Genomic DNA, 22,784 nt, shown 5'->3' on the forward strand with positions numbered 1-22,784 from the left:
TCTTGGTGGTACTGCAATGCTATGGCACTATAACGTGACATATGAGAAACCAACACGGTGAGGATGCATAATAAAAAATTATAAATGTTCTGTATCTGTGAAAGTGATTGCAGAGTCACTCAACCAATCATCAGGTCAACTGATGCTGTTCTAATTGTATGAATAATAAATAGCTTTGAGTTAAGCCACTGTAAGTCAAGATTTATTATTAAAGCCAAAAAACATCTTAAGTCTCTCCTTCTCCATCTTGCCTTTAAGCATTTCTTCCTTTCAAAAATCAATGAAAAAAAGTCACCTTGAAGCTTTATCAACTAGACATGCTGCCTATCATGGGAGACAACTAGATGAAGAGAAACTAAAATGGCCATTTGACACTGCTGTCAAGTATGAGATACCATAACTAATCTTTGGCAGATTCTAGATTGCAGTAAATTGATGGTATGATTCTTCAACCTAAATTGATTCTATTGATCAAGGACAGGAAAACCATGGCACACAGTAAAAACTGGCCTCCTGCCTGCTTTTGTAAATTTTATTTGAACATAGCCCCACTTGTTCATTGATGCCACTTTATGCTATAGTGGCAGAGCTGAATGGCTGTCACACACAAGAAATGGTTCAAAGAGCCTAAGAATTTCCAAATTTCTACTGATATTTGATAAAGATGATGCATTTCTCAGGTAAAGAGAAAAATCTTATGTTCTATATATTAGAATGATTATTAATGAAAAAACTGGAGAATCAAAAACATGTATACAGGATAAAAAAGTAAGCAACTATGAGCAGAACTAATATTTACTCAGATGAAAAAGCTTTGAATGTGATTTTTTTCATTTGGATAATGTTCTGGTTTGAACATGAAGTGGTTCAATAGAGATTCTTGTTGAAATCTTGACTCCAGTATCCAATCATTGAGAGGTTACTGGTTCATGAGGACATTGACTTAATGATCAGATTAACCCATTAGATTAAATAATAGGGATGGGAATTTAGTGAAGTAGTGAAAATTCTCAGAATTGAGTTGAAGCAAGTGGTTTATATGGAGCTTGACTTATCCCTGGCACTTGTCACACTTGTCCTGATTTCACCTTGTCTTTCTCTTTGTCCTCCTGATTTTCCTCATCTTCCTCCTCCTCATCTTTGTCCTTGGTCCTTCTATCCTAGTCCTCTTCCTCCTTCTCTTCCTTCTCCTTTTTGTCTCTACTTCCTAATTGTCTTTGGGTGAGTAGTTTTGCTCTGATAAGTTATTCCTCCCTCTGTGTTCTATAATACAATGACTAAGAAACAATGGAGCCTGCAGATTTCAAACAAATACAACCAATAAATATTTCTTCCCATTGTTGCTTTTCTCAGGTGTCTGTCACAATGGTGAATGACTGCCTAAATTGAGAAGGTATAAGAGTGGAGAACTACACACAAAAAAATGCTACCAGTGCAAAGATTCTATTGTATATAGTGTGTCCAAGGTAACCATCTCAGAGAAAGGGACTTACTGGTATCTAGATATTTCTGTTGGGAGAGGTAGTAAGACAAAGGTAGTAGGCAAAGCTGGAGACATTGTTTCCAAGACATAATTAATAGAATGCTGAAATAGATTCAGAGCAGAGATTTAGGTTTCAATTTTTCCTAAAGAAATTTCATAAAATATTTTGGATGCAATATCACACATTAGCTGGTATTCTTCCTTGAGAGACATTCATTAACATAGCGCAATAAATGTGTAATTTCAAGTAGTCTAAGCCACAAAAGGGAGAAACATAGAATAATTTATCTATGGATATAATAAAATGTTGTGTAAATTTTCCTAAAAAGATGTTTATTTACATTAGACTCAGCACCGATGACATGTAAAACAAAAACTGACAAAACAAAAACATTCTATTCATACTCATCTTGATAATCAAATGAATATTTTTGATGACTTAAAAAAAAAACATGGTCAGTGAGATATTACAGGACTTGGAGTAAACCGAAATATCTGGAACAACATACATGTTGGCCTCTCAGAAGCTCCATAGGTTTACTTTTTCCTTTATTGCTGTATATTAATTGTTAATGTTTTCACCATTCATTTTACCTACTCTGATACTTTTAGGGACCATGTGTAGTTGGAGTTGAATAATGTGCATCTGGAAATGGTATAATGTGCCCACTCACAGGAAGAAATGTTAAGAAATCTGAGCTTAAGGGATTCATGTGGATAATGGCAGCTGCTTTTCCTTCAAACTGTCAACGGCCATGAATACTCAGGTTCAGTTGAACAGAATAAATTAGTTCCTTAGGTAATTGAATTCATCATCAAAAGTAATGTATTACACAGCTAAATTTTTATAAATATAGGTTTACATATTTAAGAATTAAGTATTTTTGCTACAATTTTTTGTTAAGTAATTTTGTTATTTGACAAATTCATATTTTCTACTTTACCCTATCTTACTTGGATAATTCCCTAATTAAACCCTTTCACTCACCCTAATTAAACCCTAATTAAACCCTTTGACACTCAGTATACCTCACTTTTCTCTATACTTTCATATTATCAACATTCAATTCCTATCCATCACCTATAAGATACTCCATATATTTTTCCAATTTTTCTGACTTGTATATATATTTCATGTTGAACATAAACTAGATTTTTAAAAATTTTACTATTTAAGTGTATAAGTGTTTGTATATATGTACATCTATAAATATATTTATGTAAATATGTTTGCATATATATTTGCACAACACATGTGTATAGAGCCTGCAGAGACCAGAAGAGTTGGTTGGATCTCCTAAAGTCATGAAAGGCTGTGAGCCTTTATGTTGCAACTTGAGACCCTTTTAAGAGCAGAAACTGTTCTCAATAACAAAGTCATCTTTCAAGTCTCAAAATGAAAAATTTGATTGGAAGATCAACATATTACAAGCCAATTTTCTTACACTTCCCATCAAGGTTCTTGATATTATATGTTTAAAATAGATAGGTGAATAATAAATTTGTTTTAAAACATATTAGTTTGGCTGTTTTTACTTTTTAAAATAGCTGCAGCATCTTATAACCATCTTTCTAATTCTATTTTTCTAATTGTTAAGTATTGAGATGTATGTTCTGATTCATTGACTTCTTTCTATTGAAATGTTGCACATGCCCAAACCATTCGTTTTTTTAGTTTTAAGAAATGCTATGTGAAATAATTTACTGAGACAAAATAAATGATCTGAAAGCAACAACAGTAATGTGTCTTACATACATTCATTGAGCAAAAGAGCATAGACACAAAATGAGAGGTAACGGATGGTCCATTTGTTTTAAGTATGACAACAACAACAACCACAAAAAAACCCCATCATTTTATTAGTGACATCTCATTGGTTCAACAAGATATTTAACAAAAAACAACTTTAAAAAGAATGTTTTAGTTTACAGTTCTGGAGGATGTGGACAGTCATAGCAGGAAATGTACATTCACTGGAGCATAGAGTAGCTACTCACATTGCCATCAAAATCAGGAAGAAGAAACCAATTAGTGTTCTTGTGTTTGTACTCAAAAAAGTTTCCTTCTGGTTTGTTTTGTTCAGTTTGAGAACTCAGTCCATGGAGTGGTATCACTAACATCAAATTGACTGGCTCTACTTCCAAAAACCTAGTCTACATAATCTTTTACCAGCCATAGAAAGAATTTGTTTACAGGGGTAGTGTACACCTTTAATCATAGCACTTGGGAGGCAAAGGCAGGCAGAAACTCTGTGAGTTTAAAGCCAGCCTGTTCTACTAAGTGAGTTCCAGGACAGTCAAAGTTGTAAGAAAGAGGAACCCAGTCTTGAAAAACTACAATAAAATAAAAACAAAAACAAGAACAAAGAAAGAAAGAAAAAGAATAAGAAATTTGTTTCCATGGTGATTTCAAACTTGATAGTCAAGATTAATTGCTCATGTTTCAAACATCACATAAAAGGTGATTTTCAGGGAAGACTGACTGGAATAGATCATGAGACAAATCCATGAGAGATATATGCCTATAATGTTTTCTTTCAGTTGTATATAATAGTCAGTTTTAGCAGAAAGTGGCTAGAAAGCAGCTATCCACATGCTATCCATGCCATACATGCCTGCAAGGCGCACATGGTATCTATGCCTGCAAGGCACATGGTGCACGTGTTATCCATGCCTGTAAGGCTTACATCATATCCACGCACCTACAAGGCACCTGGCAAAAGTGATTTCCCTTCAATAAATGAGACTTGATCAGAACCTCTGTCTTGTCTCCATTCTGTGTGTCTCTTCCCTCTCTCTCTCTCTCTCTCTCTCTCTCTCTCTCTCTCTCCCTCCCTCCCTCCCTCCCTCCCTCCCTCCCTCCCTCCCTCCCTCCCTCCCTCCCTCTCTCTCTCTCTCTCTCTCTCTCTCTCTCTCTCTCTCTCTCTCTCTCGACGACCCTGACCCGAAGACTGGAGCAGCAGTTTGAGCTGAACAGTGGTGGTGCATGCCTTTAATCCCAGCACTTGGGAGGCCAAGCCAGGCAGAGTGGAGCAGTTGGCAACATTTTTGTTATAGTAACTATTCAGGCATTGTTAACTCTTTTGTCTCTAGCCAGGCAGAGCAGAGCAGGCCGCAACATTTTTGGTGCTCAAGGAGAGGCAGAGGGAACAAGAGACCCAGTGAGGGACGTTAGGAGAACGTTAGGACATTAGGAACGAGAGACCCAGTTAGGACGTTAGAAGGATCTGTGGATTGCCGCAGGAATCTGCCGCATTGAGAAAGGTATAATAAAAATGGAGCAAGAAATAAGTCAGCCTGAACTTAACTCTCTGTTTTTGTTTTGTTGTTTGCTGTTCATGTGTGTTAATTGCCTGCTTTTGTCTCATTGTTTGAATGCTGTCTTTCATGTTCAAAATAAAAATAAATGTATATATCCGAAATTAGAATCTAAAAAACAACCAAAAGTTGATGACAATTTGTCAGAGCCAGATTGTGCCGACCTAGAGGAAGAGGCAGTTAAATATTATGACCATGAAAGGCCCTCTCCCAGTGCACCTCCACTTCCAGAGGCTCTCATTGTGGAGACAGTGGTTATAGATCCCAGAAAGGAGTTACAGGATAAAATTTCTTTTCTTAAACAACAAATAGAGTTAGAAAAAGAGTATAAGGACTTAATTAATCAGCTACAAAAATTAAGGACAGGGAAGAGGTCTCTAGAGGCCAACTGAGAAAATCCCCCGGATTTTCACGTTCCACAACCCAGTGACCAAAGGCAGTCCCTATCCTCTAGCCTTAGTTCAGCTACAGATCAGCCAGAGGAGGTAGATGCTGAGGCTTTCCCTGTATCAGAGACGCTCAAGGGGTTGCTTGGAGACATCACACAGGGTTTAATTTTCAAATTATTAAAGAATTAAAAAATGCTGTATCTCAATACGGTGCAACCTCTCCTTTACTCTTGCAATTTTAGAGTTTGTAGCAGAGGAGTGGCTGACTCCCAGTGATTGGAATAGGTTAGTGAGAGCAGTTCTTAGTGGTGGAGACTATCTTATTTGGAAATCAGAGTATCATGAGAATTGTAAAGAGACAGCTAGTAGAAACATTCAAGCAGGCAATGGTTGGTCCTTTGATGCCTTAGTAAGAGAAGGGCAATTTGCTTCTAGTGATAACCAGATGCAATATGACCCAGGCACTTGGGAGGCCAAGCCAGGCAGAGTGGAGCAGTTGGCAACATTTTTGTTATAGTAACTATTCAGGCATTGTTAAGTCTTTTGTCTCTAGCCAGGCAGAGCGGAGCAGGCTGCCACAAGTTTAATTATGGTATCTTATGCATGTATTACATGTTCTGACATGCTTTGATCTCATGAATTGCCTCACTCATTTACTTATTCTCTTCCACTGTTTGCTTTCTCATTTAAAAGCAGATTCCCTTCAATGCTATTTTTTAAATTATTTTATTTACATCCCAAATATTGTCCTCCTCGTAGTCCCTTGTACAGAGTTCTGAGTTCTCCTCTCATACTCTGTCCCTTTCGACTCTGTGAAGGTGACCCTTGGACATTGCCTCTCCCTAGGGCATGAAGTCTCTACAGGATTAGGTGTATCTTCTCCCACTGAGGCAGGATAAGGCAGTCTTCTGCTACAGCTTTGCTGGGCAACTCAGACCAGCCAGTGTCTGCTCTTTGGTTGATGGCTTAGACTCTCAAAGCTCCCAGAGGTCTAGGTTAGTTGACACTGCTGGTCTTCCTATGGTATCGCCCTTCCCTTCAGCTTGTTCAATCCTTCCCAACTCTTCCATAGGGGTCCCCTTTCTCAGTCCAATACTTGAGTACCTGTGTCCGTCTCAGTTAGCTGCTGGTAGAGCCTTTCAGACGACAGCCATGATAGGCTCCCGTTTGCAAGTACTACATAGCATCAGTAGTAGGGTCAGGGTTTGGTGCCTGCCAGTGTGATGGATCCCGCTGATCCAATGGGCCAGTCACTGATTGGCCATTTGTTCAGTCTCTTCTCCATTTTGTCCCTACACTTCTTTTAGACAGTAATAATTTTGGGTCGAAAAATTTGAAGGTGGATTGGTGTCCCCATCCCTCCACTGGGGAGATCTGTCTGGCTACTGGAAGTGTGTTTTTCGGACTCCATATCCCCATTGTTAGGCATTTCAGCTAATGTCAGCAACATTGAGTCCTGGCAGCCTCCCCCATTTCAGATCTCTGGGATTTTCTAGAGGTTCACCACACCAACAGCTGCGTACTTCCGTTTATTCTCCTGGCCCTCCCGGCTTCTCTACTGTCTCCCCTCATACCTGATCTTGTCCCCGATTCCCCTCCCCCTCTTCTCTCCAACTCAGGTATCTCCTTCCCTCTACCTATCATGTTAAATTTCATTCCCTCTTCTAAGTGGGATTGAAGCATCCTTACTTTGGCCTTCATTCTTGTTTAACTTCTTAGGGTCTGTTTGGTGTATCATGGATATTCTGGACTTTTTAAGTTAATATGCACTTATCATTGAATACGTACTATGCATGCCCTTTTCACTCTGTGTTATTTCACACAGATGATATTTTTCTAGTTCTATCCATTTGTCTTCAAAATTCATAATGGCCTTGTTTTTGATAGCTGAATAATATTCCATTATGCAACTGAACGACATTTCCTGTATTCATTTATTATTTTTAGTCTATATTACATACTTGAAATTATGCAGAATTTTCTTTTCTAAGACTGGCTTCATTTATGAAAATTATGATTTTCAATTTTATATATTTCTTTGTAAAAAGCTTCTCTTGATTTTTCATTATATCAGAATGAAATTTCATTGTTTATGTGGATCACATTTTTGCTTATATTAACCCATTGATAGATATATGATAGAAAATAAGATTTGACTACAGTGACACTGCTGTGACAACATGAGTATAGTAATGTATCTATGCATGCTGACATTAATTTCTTCATATATACACCTAGGAATGGTATAATTGGTTCATATGTTCATTTTATTATTAATTTCTTGAAAACATATATACTGATTTCCACAATGTCTGGCTAATTTATATTCCTACCAGCAATATGTAAGGGATCCATTTCCCCCACATCTTCATCAGCATTTCATTTTTGCAAACTATGTGTGTGTGACTGCATGTGCATGTGTGCACGTGTGTTTTTGTGTGTGTTTGTGTGTGTAATTTTCACTGTAATAAGAATATATGAATTTTAGTTTTCATTTCCCTTATCATTATCAAAGTTCAAAAATTTTCCAAGTACTCATTATAAATTTGTATCTCTTTTGATAACAGTATGGTCACTGCATCTGCTCATTTATTTACTGGATTGGGATTTTTTGCTTTAGCAGTTTTTTAAAGTTTCTTATATTCTAACTGTTAATTTCCTACAATATCAGGGACAGAAGGGGAAGACTTTTGTCCTCATTAGTTGTTCTTTGTTCTTATTAGTTGCTCTTTGTGCAGAAGTTCCTGAATTTGACAAAATCCTATTGATCAGTTCTTGTTATAGCTCCTAAATTATTGGAATACTATTCAGAAAGCCGTTTTCTATCCCAAATTGCAAAGTATTTTCCCATAATAGTATAAAAGTTTTGGCTCTTTGATCCATTTTGAGTTGATATTTTTATGGGGTGAAGTTTAAGTCTTCAACAAGTGAAAATCTAGGTTTACTAAAATCATTTGTCAAAAAAACCTGTCTTTATCTGATATGTGTCTGGCATTTTATCTGATATGTGTCTATGAATTTCTGAGTTTTTTCCTGGGCTCTATATCTTAACTGTTGGACTATATGTATGTTTGTATTAATTCTGTCCTAATTAGCTTCAACTCTGAAGTTAAAAGCTTAGATTTACTGGAAGGAGAAATGTCTAAGAGGAATTGCCTTGACTGTTGATTGATATGGCAAGATCCAGGACACTGGGGCAAGTACTCTCCCTGGACAGATGGTCTCTGAGCTATATCAGAAAGCCAGCTGAGCATAAGCAAGAAAGCAGGAGGAGCCAGTAAACAGTTTATCTACATGCTTCTGGCTGTAGTTCCTGCCCCAACTTACTTAAATACCAGTCAACTATCCCCCAATTTTCTTTTTTGCAATAGTGTTTGTCAGAAAAATATAAATCAAATAAGAACAAGCACCGTGCTGCTTTAATTGTTATGGCTTTATTGTATAATTTGAAGTTAAGTGGGATGAAGCCAGACCTTTGCTACTCAGTATTGCTCTGGCAACTCGGGATATTTGCATATCCATATGAATCTTAAGAATTTTCCTATGCTACTCTGTTTCTAGATTTCAGTTCAAAAGTATTTTACATTTTTTAAATAATCAAGTCAAATACCAAGTAAATCAATATCAAACAAAATCTCTCTCTCTCTCTCTCTCTCTCTCTCTCTCTCTTTCTCTCTCTCTCTCTCTCTCTCACACACACACACACACACACACACACACACACACACACACCACAGCTAAAAATAAAGGGAAAAAGTTTGGATATAGTATTGTTATTGCACACAGGAACTCAGACTAGCTGTGGTGATGCACACAAGATGAACAGAAGATGAAGTCAGTCAAAAATTCCAACACAGAAGCATGAGGAACTTCTGAGGTTTTGCCACTATCTGAGGACTTACTGGCAGTAAGCAGTTTCTCAGGGATCAAGTTCATATTTATTGGGCATGATCATTTCTTCATGCCCCAGTTAATGGCCCCACACTTGTATACATACGGTGAGTGATGGTTGAATTCAGTGAGGTATATAAGTCAATGAATGAATAAATAAACAGATAAAATAAATGCAGGCATGGAGTGGAGAGGGAGATATGATGGGGATACATAAGTAGTTGAGAAATTATGTGTGTATGTAACCAAGATACACTCTGTATATGAAATCTTCAAAGATTATATTAAAAATTGAAATTAAAACAAAAATAACAAGTCAGGGAACTGAGACAAGCGAACAAATGAGCAATTTATATATTTGCTATGTTTTAGCCACTGCAACATTATAACTGGCTGAGCTTTAAATACCTCATCTATAAAGAGAAAACAACGTTTTTCTGTTACATGGTCACTGTATCGGTTTGAAAGTTATAACTATATATAATATGCTTTCCACGTGGTGAAAGCCTTGTTTCTTAGGCTGTCCAGACTGACAGCATTTCAGACTAGCTGCAATGATGTTATGATAAACTCAGGTGCATGGAGAGATGCACTCGCTGCATCCTGAGGATGACCAGACAGTGAAAATGCAGGCAAGAGAAGGTTAAGAAGCCTAGAGGCTAGATTTCATTTTTCCTGTAAGTTGCAGACTTCTCATTTTAACAGGGAAGTTAAAGTTACATGGAGGTAAGTTGCAGCCAAAAGATGCCCTGGAAGACCTAGCAATGAACCTGCCTTTTAAAAAGTGTTTTATGTCTGCAGAGACAAGAGATTCTGGTGCCTTTCCTTTTATTAGAGGCAGTACTGATGACTGCAATCACTATTCTTTTAGTGTACCTGTTGGGTAGCACCACATATTTAAAACTGTTATCTCATCTAATCCTTACTCAAAGCACCATGGGAATCCTTGTCATTTATCAGTTTTTTCCTAAGTACTAGGCACTTCTCCAAGCCTTTTACACATATTAATGCATTTAATACTTGTAACAGCCTTTGTGAGATAGGCACTATTGTTATCTCCAGTTTATAAATGAGGAAATTGCAGCAAAGAGAGATTAAATTACTTATCTGAGGCCATAGTGCTATCAAGTAATGGAGCTGGGATTCAAACCCTGGCAGCTGGGCTCTGGTGCTCATTCTCATAGCCATTATAATATATCAACATTCTGGGTTTATTATGCCCGTATTCACTGGAACTGATACGATACCCAAATCTCTTGCTCAGTGTCACTCTTTTCTGCATTCCAGTGTGACCAGGCTTATCTTCTTCATGACAATCCTATATGCTAGAGAAATAGTGTGCACTCATGGCTCATAACAAATGTTACATCACACAAATGTCTTAAGGCAGAAAAGAATACCATAAATAGCATTTATTTATTTAGCATGTATGCAACAAGAAATGTTTATGCTACATGTTTACATGCATGACTTTGTTATGCACAAGACTATACATGGTCTTACATGTGTGCAGGTACATGTGCACCCAGGTGTCAGAGAAAATTTGATATTAAGTGTTGCCTTTCTTTCTTTCTTTCTTTCTTTCCTTCTTTCTTTCCTCTTCCTTCCTACTATGGAGGAGTCCATAGTTGAAACTGGAGCTTACTGATTCTTTTAGTAAAGATAGCTGGTTTGCCTCAGTGATTTGTGCTGTCTGCTCAAGTCAGCCATCATACCAACAGAGCTCTGCAGTAGTTACTGGGAATCTGAACTGTGATCCTTATACCATGCTTTTATGGCAAGTTATTTACCTCTCTGCATTCTCCCTGTCCTGGGAAGCTGTGTTTTTCACTTTTTAAAAAAAATCATATGTCTTATGTGAGGAAACCGAGCATCATTGAAGTTATGAAATTAGTGAGGAACCTAACATTAGGTCTTAGGCAGCTCACAGTGATAGTATGCATAGTTCCTCTCCATTTTTTCTCAACCATAATGAGTGCTTTTACAATCTAATCTCCCTTCTCTCCACTCCCATCCCCAGTGAATTCTACACTTACTGGTGTCTTGGGGGGATTTGAAATGCATTCCAATTTTTAATGTCTATAAGAAATCCTTGGCAAGTTATTCTAAAGAAAAACTCAGCAGCAAATTCCTTCCAATGTTACCAAGCAAGCCTCAGGCCCCAGGTGCTTGTCTGACCCAAGTGTCACCTGCATTTGATATATTTCATTAGCCTCCAGCAGAAATGTGGTCTGACCTGTCTCTGCTTCAAGATGCAGCCTCCTAGAGTTCAGGGAAGGTACTGAGGGCCTATCTGTGAAGAATATAGATGTGAGTTCCTCTCTAAGAGCATAGAAAAGGCACGGGAAGCCTATGACACGTGCTCTTGAATGCAGAAGCACCATTAGTTCTGAAATAGATCCCAGCCCCAAACTTAGTAGAAATAACTTCCATTATGGTAGCCTTTCATCCCACTTTATAAATAGTACAGAGATCCCACTTCATAAATACCTCTATTTCTAGTCATGTCTAAGAGTTTAAACTGATTTTCTTTGTTTGTTTTATGTTTTTTGTCTGTTTTTTTTTTAAACAAGTTTGGGATACAGTTCCTTTTATTGTCAGGGTAGAAGAGACAGACAAGCAGAAGAGGGAGTTGAGGAAAATTTAACTTGCTCTTCTAAAATTCACACACAGAGAAACACAGAGGGAGAACACACAGAGAAAAACATACACACACCTGTCTGTATATCTATCTGTCTATCTATCTATCTATCTATCTATCTATCTATCATCTGTCTATTGGTCTGCCTACCTACCTACCATCATACCTACAATTCATACCGTCTTGTGTTAGTTAAAGTTTCATTGCTGTAAATTGACACCATAACCATGGCAACTCTTAAAAAGAAAATCATTTAATCAAGGCTGACTTACAGTTTCAGTGATTTAGTTATTATCATGGCAGATAGGATAGCAGTATGCAGGCTGACATTGTGCTGGAGGAGCTGAGAGTTCTACAACTTGATCCAAAGGCAGCAGAACAAGCTTCTGGACAACACTGGGAGGATCTTGAGCATATATAAGACCACAAAGCCCACCTCCATGACATTACACTCTCTCTAACAAGGCCACACTTACTTCAATAGGACCACACTCTCTATTGGTGCCATTCTCTATGGACAAGCTTGCAAACAACATGAGTCTGTGAAAACCATGTACATTCAAACCACCATATTACCTGTCTATCATCATTGTGTGTGTATGTATGTATGTATGTATGTATGTATGTATGTGTATGTATATATTTTTCGCTGTGTAATATTTATTTTCTCTCTGTTTACCTTCAGAGTGAATCTGTTGTTACTTTGTATCAAGTAAAACTTCTGTCTTAAGGAAAGTTTTAAATGAATTGCACAAGGCCCATATTATAAAGGATAATCTTTGAAATCATCCCTTTATATACGTCAACTGTATATAAAAATGCCCTCATATAAAGAACTGCCCTAGAAGTTATTTTTTAATTGTTTCAGAAGAGACACAAAGACAGAAGACATTATACTGTGGACTAAATAATTGTCAAAATGCCTCTTGGTGTGATCATTCTTCACCATTAGGCATCTTCTCTGCATTTCTTCCCTGGAGCCATCCTGTGCTCCAAAGTTTATCAGCTTACTGTGCTGAGCAACAAAGATGTAGACAGGTCCTGAGAGAAATGTTGCTCATTAGCACCTATCAGATGCATTTTCTGAGCTTAACTATCGTAACAGCAAACTCTCAAATCACTTTAAAGGCACTGGAAGATAAAACACAGTAACAGTCCTTGATATTCTGTGTTTAGCACAGCATTCATATCTGCTGGGTTCAGAGGACCATTATACATAGCGACCCAGTGTGAACAAAATCCAGCTTCTGGCCTCGAGTGACATGGTTACAAAACGGCATATATGGTAACTCATGATAGATGTGTTTTAAGTACAGTTGGTGATCAAGCAAGATGACACATGCTCACCATTAAGTCTGACAATTAGAATCCACATAGTAGACCAAGAGAACCAACTCTTGTAAGTTCTATGTCCTCTAAATTCCATACATGTTAGTTAGTATACAAACACACCCCACACACACATACACACACATGCACACACACAAACATACACACACATGTACACACACACATACGCACACACACTCACACTTTTAAGAGATTACCTCAAAAGACAGACTTTAATTAGGGCTTTCATTGCTACCTTTACAAGCCTTATATCTGAAGAAACCCCAGGCAGTTGTCATGTGTCCCCAAAACGTTTGATCTGCAGGACACTGTGAAGCTCACTCTGTGGCCTCAGTTGCTGCTTAGAGCCTTAAAATCCCAATCTGCTAAATTTGTCTAGCATTTCCTGTTCTTCAGATTGACAGGGATGTTGATTATTACCTATAGATGGTGATGCACTTATGTATTTGGGAGCAGGGTGTATTGGTCTTACAGGAGTTTGTAGCAGCTTAAGACCAAATGTCAAGTCACCTAAATTTGAAAATCAAGCGGAGGTGTCAGAGCTGACACAGTCTGATGACAGAGAGATCGACCTCAGGCCATCAACACCCTGCACCTGTTGTCTGTGGAGCATGTCAGCTGCTCAGATTGTTCAGTGTGAAATTTAATTTGGGTTCCTGGGTGAGCAGGGAGGAGGGTGTGAAAAATATGACACTGGTTAATTTCATGTTTTACAGACCTAACAACCCAAAACATACATTTCTTGGAGAAAACAGAACCTTCAGGCCATTGCTTGCAATGATATGTGGTCCACAGGGAAAATGAAGAGAGAAATGGGGATGAAAACATAACGAATATATATCATTTTCTGAAATCAAATAAACTCAGAAACTTCCATTTTAATAGGTTAGATTGACAGGCAGTAGGAAAAAGGCCAAAGAGTGTTCCTTTTAACTCTTCCAATATATTTGCACCTGACTACAAACACTGTTTAACTGATCATCAAAAGCCCCCCAACTCTACTCTCATCCATCTTCCCATGCTCATAGCCTGCTTTATCATACATATGATCCAAATTTCTCTTTGCTTACCTACGATTACTGCAGAAAACTCAAACTCATATAAAAGGCCTCTTCTAAATAATGAGAGCCTATATTGTGCACAGTTCTCCAATGGACCAGAAAATATGTAATTCATACATATTATATAAGTAATTTAATAAAATAACATATTACCAGTGGTGGCTAGGTAGCCCAACAATGGCTACCTGTAATGATAGAGGGGCCGAGAAACTGGTAGCCAGTAGTTAGCAATGCTGGATGTCGCAGCAGTTTTAATCTCTATGTGTTAATACGGAAGATTTCTGTTCATCTTCAATCCACCTTGAAACTCAAAGAAAATGGAGTTTGATGCCAGTAAAAAATGTCAGCAGTGGCATCACAACAGCATAGTCTGGCACACTCACTAGAAAGATGCAAAGTCAGGCACATGCCATTGTTTTCTCTCAGACGTTTTACTCTATGAACCACAAGAAGATGCTGCTCTGAATGTGTTTTCATCTTTGTTAAATTTTCCTAGAAATGTTCTCAAAGACCTGCTCAAAGATCTGCCTCTATTCAGACCCAGCCAAGCTGACAATCATTGTTAACTATCACACATCCTATATCCCCCCACATGAAGGCTTCACTTGACCTTTATCTCCAGTCAATCTAATATTTACAACCACATTAACCTCCATCACTGGTACTACCTAATGTACTATACAGCGTCAATCTGAAATGTCTGCTGCTTATATTGGGAGCATTTGTGTTCTAGTTGATGGTGCTATTTTGAGACTCTGAAATCTTCAGGAGATGGAGTATGGCTGACAGAAGCATGTCTTTTGAAAGGAATATTCAAAGCTCAGATGCTAGACTTTCTTCATGATTCACATCTGCTAAAATATGAACAAATTGCCACATGTTCACTCTGCCATGCAGTTCACACCACAGCGGATTAAAATCCCTTGAAACCAGGAGCCAAAATTAAATTCCTGTCCCCTGTAATTCTTTTCTATCAGGTATTGAGGTCATCTTGAAAAAAAATGTAGCTATTAGAATTATGATTTTGTCTAGACTTCCTCTTTTTTGGATCTAATTTTCTGACACAGACAGTTTGATATACTCAACATTAACTTCCTACTTATCATCTGTAGACCTTGACCAGGTTTAACTCTTCCCATATTTTTCACTAGTATAATAAGCATTCAGTTGTATGGTGAAGTAATGTGTGAAACAAAATGCCTCACACAGAGAACATATCTGAGTAGCTTATCTTTTAAATCAATTTAGCTCAGGTATGTCTTTCATAAAATCTTTCCTAATTCTCACATGCAGTCAGATGGTATGATTTCACCTTGAATGTTCATCTGTTTCTGAAATCACTGTGTCCTGTATTATTCCAAAAAGTCCATGTGTTCTCTTCCTTTCATGGCTAGATTTCATTTGAAACTGCATAGATTGGTTTTGGTCATATTCGTATGCTTGGTGCTTATCCGAAATTCTAAAATGAGAATATTAGATATGTGGCTGAATTCATGAGTGGCAGAATAAAGCACTGTTTGCACTCGCAGATCACAATTTAAAGCCTAGATCAAAAGCTCGCTTTCTTTCAGTGTCTTCTTTGGCTCCACAGGTAGAGTAAAATGTATTCTGTAGATAGTGGTGAGGCTGCAGGAATGATTAAGATGTGTTTCTAAGGACCTCACCTGGAGAAATGTGAATGCTGTTAAAGGGTCTAATTTCAATCATAAAAATGGCAGACAAGATTGGTGTGACACCTGGGTCAGTGAAAGGACCACCATGGCAAGGACCATGGCCAGGTTCTACAGAGCAACTGCAATTTTGGAAAGAAAAAACTGGTTTGGCCAGAGAAGGTATTGGTATATTTATTCCCCAGGGAGGAAGGGGTGCTTAGGGATCATCCAGGCAAGGATTTAAGTCTTCACTTCTTTATGGTATAACTGTAGAATTACATCCAGGTATTTTCAAGTCTCTAAATTTTCCTTTCCTCCTGTCTGATTGAAGAAAGGAGCTTGGGAATACTACTTGTGAAAGATGTGGATATGTTTTATGCTTTTCCTAGTTGACTGACAAATTGTAAGTAAGTGAAGATGTATGTGTGTGTGTGTGTGTGTGTGTGTGTGTGTTTCTGTCTCTCTACCTTTTTTCCACTTTCTTTTCTAAGCTAAGACTTTCCCACCATTCCTCTTCCAGTTTACAGTCCATCCAAGAAGTCTTTCCTAATGCTTCATCCATAAAATTCAGACCAACTCACCTGAATTGTTCATTAAGATCTCTGCATTGCTGTCTCACAGTATTTAGCCATAAATGTAATCAATATTTACGTATTTTATTTGAAATTTTATGTCATGACAGGCTAATAAATGCCAAGATATAGTCATTTTTGAATACCGATATTAAGTAATAACTATAGATATGTTTTGTTGGCACAACCCAAAGACACTGTAACTAAGTGGACAAAGAAGGGAAATCTTTAAGTGTCTTATGTGACAGGGTGACACTCCCTGTAATAAAGAATTATCAGGCCCAATTGCCAATGATGTCACATTTCCAAAGTTTTGCCACAGATTATGAGTTTTATATTGGAAAATACTTGATAATCTTACCCATCATCATATGACAAGATCATAGGTAATCCTTAATAAATATGTATGCAATTAAATGTACTTACACACACACACACACACACACACACACACCTTTGGCACTGCCTTATATACAAACACAGGTCACCTATGTTTTACATGTTTTTCTTTATTCAATAATATAGAAGATCTACCAACCTAAGACCTTAATTCTCAACTGAAAACACATTTTCTAGACATAAAAGTCCTACCATATAATACATGCTTACTTCCCCCAACAAATAAGTTTTAGCAGTTTCCACCTGTATCTATTCTCCTCCAACACCTCCTCTACATATATTCTCACCTTCCCAGAGACCTGGCACCCTCAGCCATTCATTTACTCATTAAACATGAAGGCATGCTAGCAGAAGTTTTGTCTTTTATCTCAGGTAAAACATGCTTGAACCAACAAGCATCCAGATACATATATAGCAGTAGAGAAGATGATGTGTTGAGGATGCCTAGGCCCTTTATAAACCCTCACTGATCTCATATAAGCCATAGAACCATGAAATCTATGCCATTGAAACTAGATCTAGAGCCAGGTATCAAGCAGAGGCTTCACATGTAACTTCTGTTAAAAAATATTTCTCTCTCTCTCTCTCTCTCTCTCTCTCTCTCTCTCTCTCTCTGTACAAACACACACACACACACAACTTTACAAATTTTCTTTAAAAAAATAGAAGTCAAGCTGTAGAAAATAATTTTAATCAACACCATGCTAGTGTGGGCTGAGGGTGAAATAGGATATTAATGCTTTTATCTCTGCTGGGGACATGGATGACTTTGCTACTGATTCTATTCAAAGTCGCACCCCAGGTGTGTTCCCATAGCATTTCTGCATTAAACAGTGGCGAGACTAGGTCTAACATCTTTTATTATCTCGGCAAAGCTGCACACACCGTGTAGTGAGGCCATAATAAAAAGATCCAATACCCCATTAGCACAGCTAAATATTTGACTTCTAAAATCAAGTGGAAAATGAAACTCGACACCTGGAGTGGAGCTGGTGAGGGGCTGTGATGTCTGGGACTGGACTAGGCTTCTTCAGTGTTTCATATCTCTGTAGTTTACAAAGGCTTTTGGGAGCATCTCTTCACTGAATATCCATGACAGCTGTGCAGTGCAGACATTATTCAATCCTACTTGCTGAGAGGAAGCAGAAAACTGAAAAAGTGAGGTGACTTGTCAAGATGACTGGCCCTTAAACTCATACAGTCAGACTCATCATCAGATCTTGTCCATAAGTGCAAGGCATAGTAGCCTTTACCGCATACTGGTTCCTTCCTCTGTTTTAATACAAGAACACTGGATTGAGAATGTTCTAAGCAGAGAATGTGATTTCAGATTTTCCGTGAAGGTTATCTTTCTATTTTCATTTTTCTCTTCTTGCTCTTTGCCATCTTTCTACCGACCCTCCTGCCTACACAGACCAATGTGGAACTCTCATGGTCTCTTTATTCACCAGTTTCTTATGATGCAAGTGTGGGATGACAAACACACACAATTTCCATGTGATCATGCATTATCACATGTTTAAAGCATCAAAGAAACTAAAGGAACTGAAGATTGAAGAAGCTACAACTGTAATAAGGATGACAGAGAGGTGGAGCATGGAAACGACCTGGAAAATTAAATCAGAGGTGGGTTTCAAGTAAGAAACAGTCATGAGGGAACAGAGAGAGAGTGATGGAACTGGATAGAATCCCCCATGGAAACAACAACACAAGCAGATGCTCAGAGCATAAACGGATACCCTTACATTCACTGAGAGTATTTCAATATTATCAGAGGATCCTGGCATTGAATTGATAACCAAAGTAGATTATGCCAGATATTTCAGGTAGTAACTGTGGAAAAGTGTAGGACTGTTCAAACTCTATTGTGTAAGCACACAAACTAGCTCTTTTTAAAGGTACAGGTTTTTACTCCTTGAGTCTGAGATACAGCACAAGATATTTCTCTTTGTAATAAGATCTCAGGTGATGGCTAGAACAACTATAAACCACATCTGAGTGACAAGATTATAGATCAGTCCAGTATAGTTTTGTAGCTACCAGCTACATGTGAATCTTAAATAATTAAAATGTTAGCATGGCTCAATCTGAAGCAGGTAGTATGAAATAGGTAATTCACTCTGCAGATCTAGATTAAAAAATCTGAATAATCTTATTGGTAATATGTACATGTTCTATGCTAAACTGATTGCATTCACGAATTGGGTTAAAACAGTGGATATCAAGATGAAGTTGCATTGGATGTTGATAGAAAAAGTAAATTATATATTGACTATATATTAACCTGAAGCATCTCATCCAGGTGAAGGACAGTCCAGCTTCTTTAAATTACAATAGCAAATAACAGAAGAATTCATGGGCTAGAAGAGAGGAAACTCTCAGAAATGGATGGGAGCAGGGTGTAAAAATGACAGTAATAAAATTAATCATAATTAATTCCACCTATGTTTCACATTAAAAACTGTGGGTCAAAAAATTTAGAAGTACTTATACTGTTTTTATCATTTTTCTACCAGGCGGTACAACTCTGGACCCAGTCTACCTGCCATGGTTAATTTGCCCACTGTTCTTTCAGTACTATGGATCTTTCTATCCTGGAATCTTCTTCTCAAAATGACCACCTAGTTATTAAAATTATTCACCTAGTTCATCAGAAATTGCTGATTTGCCCATGACAGAGGTTGCAAACCTTGGAATTATCAGAGAAGCTGGGCACCAACTATAATTGGTTTTAATCTAAATACCTGACCTCAGGTAGCCTTTATGTGTATTTAGTGCACTCAAAAGGAATGCAGAGTTAATCTAATGCTTGTTTTGCAAATAGTTAAACTAAAGGTTAGAGTTCAAGTAACAAAATAATCAAAGTTTGTTAATCGCCACAGGTTCTCACTCTCTCCTTTGCATCCTATGTCAAATCATTCATGTGTGTCCTCTACAGCATTTTTACTTCAAGGACATTTGTATTTGGGGAAATGAAAAAAAATCTCCTTCTAGAAAAGTGCTCTGGCAAGTAGAACAAGACCAAGATTTAAGATAAGCACAGTGTTAAAACTCAAAGGTGGCCCATTTGGTATATGTACACACCGGTAAACTTTAATATTCTCTCTCTCTCTCTCTCTCTCTCTCTCTCTCTCTCTCTCTCTCTCTCACACACACACACACACACACACAACTTTATATCTAACTTCATTTCTAGATACTTTCCAATACAAGAGGCCTCCCACAATCATGATGTCATAAACGGAAGGAATCCCTGTATTCCCAGATGATTGCTTCTTAGAACTCCTTACAATAGGCTAGGAAGGGTGATATCTAGTTTATCAGAGCCTTGCTTTAGCTACAGTGCTTACTTAAAGATAGCCCTTTGTGGACTGAGTCAGAATGCCGTTTTTGGCTTTCTTTTGTGATCTCCAAGTGAACATCCTAATTGCATGTGCATAAGGAATTTTAACAGATGATTAAGGCAATGTTGGTGACACATCAGCAACTCTTTACTTTGAAGAAGTATCCTTTACTCTCCTTTGTAAATTTGTCTGTTAAAATTGGAAGCAAAATGTTTAGAGAATTATCCATTATTCTAATTTACCTTAACCACCCTTCTAGGTGGAAAGACTGGTTTATTAAAATGTTGCTTTATGGCTTTTAATAAATTAGAAAATGTTTCAAAACTAATATTAGAGGAAATAGTTTGACCTGAACTTCATCAATCCAGTGTTATAGGATTCCAGACCTAGAAAAGACCTTATAAGTCACATGTTTAATATCTTTCTTGTACAGATGAGAGTGACTTAAAAATAGAGTTCTCACCTCAAAGTAAATAAGCCATAGTTCAATCTTAAACAAATATGAGTAAATGGTGCATGAAAACAGATTTAGAGTATGGAAAATTTTATATTCCAATTCTAATTCTATATTAAACTTTTCATTGCAACATGAAAAAAAGTCACAGGTCAGCACACTTTAAAACTACATTGGTGGAAGTGGGTGATAAAGGGCAGTTTCCAGCAAAGCGGGAAGATTTCAATTATAGGCTCTATATGTTGTGTGATGGCATTCTTAGGTTTTGAATAGGGGCTAGAAATATGCTAACATACCCCCAAAAGATTACATGTTAGTCAAAATGACATTAGGTCAAACACCAATAGGGAATGAATGGCTAGCAAGACAGTTAAAGGTAGCCCAAGATTAATTTTCTCTGGATTTACAACATTCCAATTTCTTTATCATTATTGAGTTCCAGCCAGTCTGTAAGCTTTGGTAGAATATTTATCATGGCTTTTTTTCTGGGAACTTTAGCTCATGGGGTGATATTGGCATCAAAGTGGGTTGAATTGCTCAAATGCCACAAAGATGCCAAATTGACATAGACCACACTTGAGAAAATGTCAGTCTTCAGTGTCTCCCAACTAGCCAGAAGTACCACGGTGAATAAAGCAGTGCTCTTCCCCAGAAAGGGCTTAACCCTAGGAATTCATGAGCATAACTGGGGCAGAGTTCCATTACTTTTTCCTTTTCTGGCTAAATGAGTTGCAATCTTGGAATCTTGGAAGATTTTTTTCTTTTGTTCCACTGATGTATCTTCTAGTGTCTTTATTGAGTAAAAATATAAATTACAAGGCTAGAAAGATACCTCTAGCAGATTAAAGCACTGGCTGGTCCAGGGTTTGATACTCAGCACTTACATCAGACAGCTCACAACTTTCTGTAACTTCAGTTCCAGGAGATCTGACTCCTTTCTGGGCATTGCAGGCATTGTATGCATATGTGTACACACACCAACAAGCAAGCAAGCACACACATACACATAAATTAAAACATATAAGTCATGCTTGTAACTTCATTTTACTACTCTTATTCAAGACCTTCCTTTATTTGAATCAGTATTTACAGTATTTTACAAATTTAATAACCCACTTATGAAATGTTGTAGGACTTTAAATGTTTCATTTTTGCATGTGGAATAGTTTGCTTTTTCCAGCAGACATTAGTAATGTTAAAGGCATACTGGTAGCTTCCTTAACCCAATAAAAATAAATATGTGACCTTAATTGCAATATTTGTATTTTACTTAAAACAGAAACATTTGAAAGCTTGTTTCAACTTGTAATCAATAAAGAACAATATTAAGACATTTCATTCTATTTTCATACAAGGCTTTTGAATTCTGATTTGTATTTTATACCCAAGGGGTGGTATAGTTCTGAGTACATCTATTTCAGTGTGCCAAGGTCACAATGGCTAGGGTAACTGTATAAGACAGTTCAGCTCAAAACCTAGATCTGTATGGGACTTAGCAACTAGAAACATAAGTGGGTTGGGAAAATTGGTTGGCTAAAAGATCCATCTCATAGAATACCTAATGTCACCCTCTCACTGTCTCACCAAGCAAAATAAGCTGGAGAATGGCAATAACCTCTTCCATAGTAGGGCATCTAACTGTCGCACACCTAGACCAGAAAGTAAACACTAGGCTGACTCTGCCCTTGAACATGTTTTCTATGGGCCTTCCCTCACCCCCTAGAACACATATGTCCAGCTAGTGTGTGCTGACAGAAAAGTTACTTTGATAACAGGCAAAAGCGAGGTGGAGGAGCTGGGCCTCTGCCTCCTGCCCAGGGCTCTTCACACCAAGCCTTGCTGTCATGCAAATTGATTTATTTTTCAGGAACTAAAATAGCTTAACAATTGCATCAAGGACATGCTGGTGGGGTGCAGATGCTGAGGCACTGATTACTATTTAAATTTCTGTGTGAGTAGGTGTCCAGTGGGCACAGTTGGAACTCATTGTGTTGGGATCTGAATTTGCCTGCAGTAGGGATGCTGGATGCCATTTACACAGCAGAGGACAGGCACCTGCTACTGTGCTTCCTTTTAAACAAACATATGTTTGGGGATGTGCCTGAGCCTCAAAGGGTTCCAAATTTTCTTCCTAAGCAACCTTTGTTGAAGCTTGGAATTTGTACCTCTGAAATCCCCTTTCCCTCCATCTTTGTGTGTCTATATTCCCTTCATTCCTAACATCCAGTCA

Source organism: Arvicanthis niloticus, chromosome 5 (assembly GCF_011762505.2).
Source record: "Arvicanthis niloticus isolate mArvNil1 chromosome 5, mArvNil1.pat.X, whole genome shotgun sequence".
Classification (NCBI taxonomy): Eukaryota; Metazoa; Chordata; class Mammalia; order Rodentia; family Muridae; genus Arvicanthis; species Arvicanthis niloticus.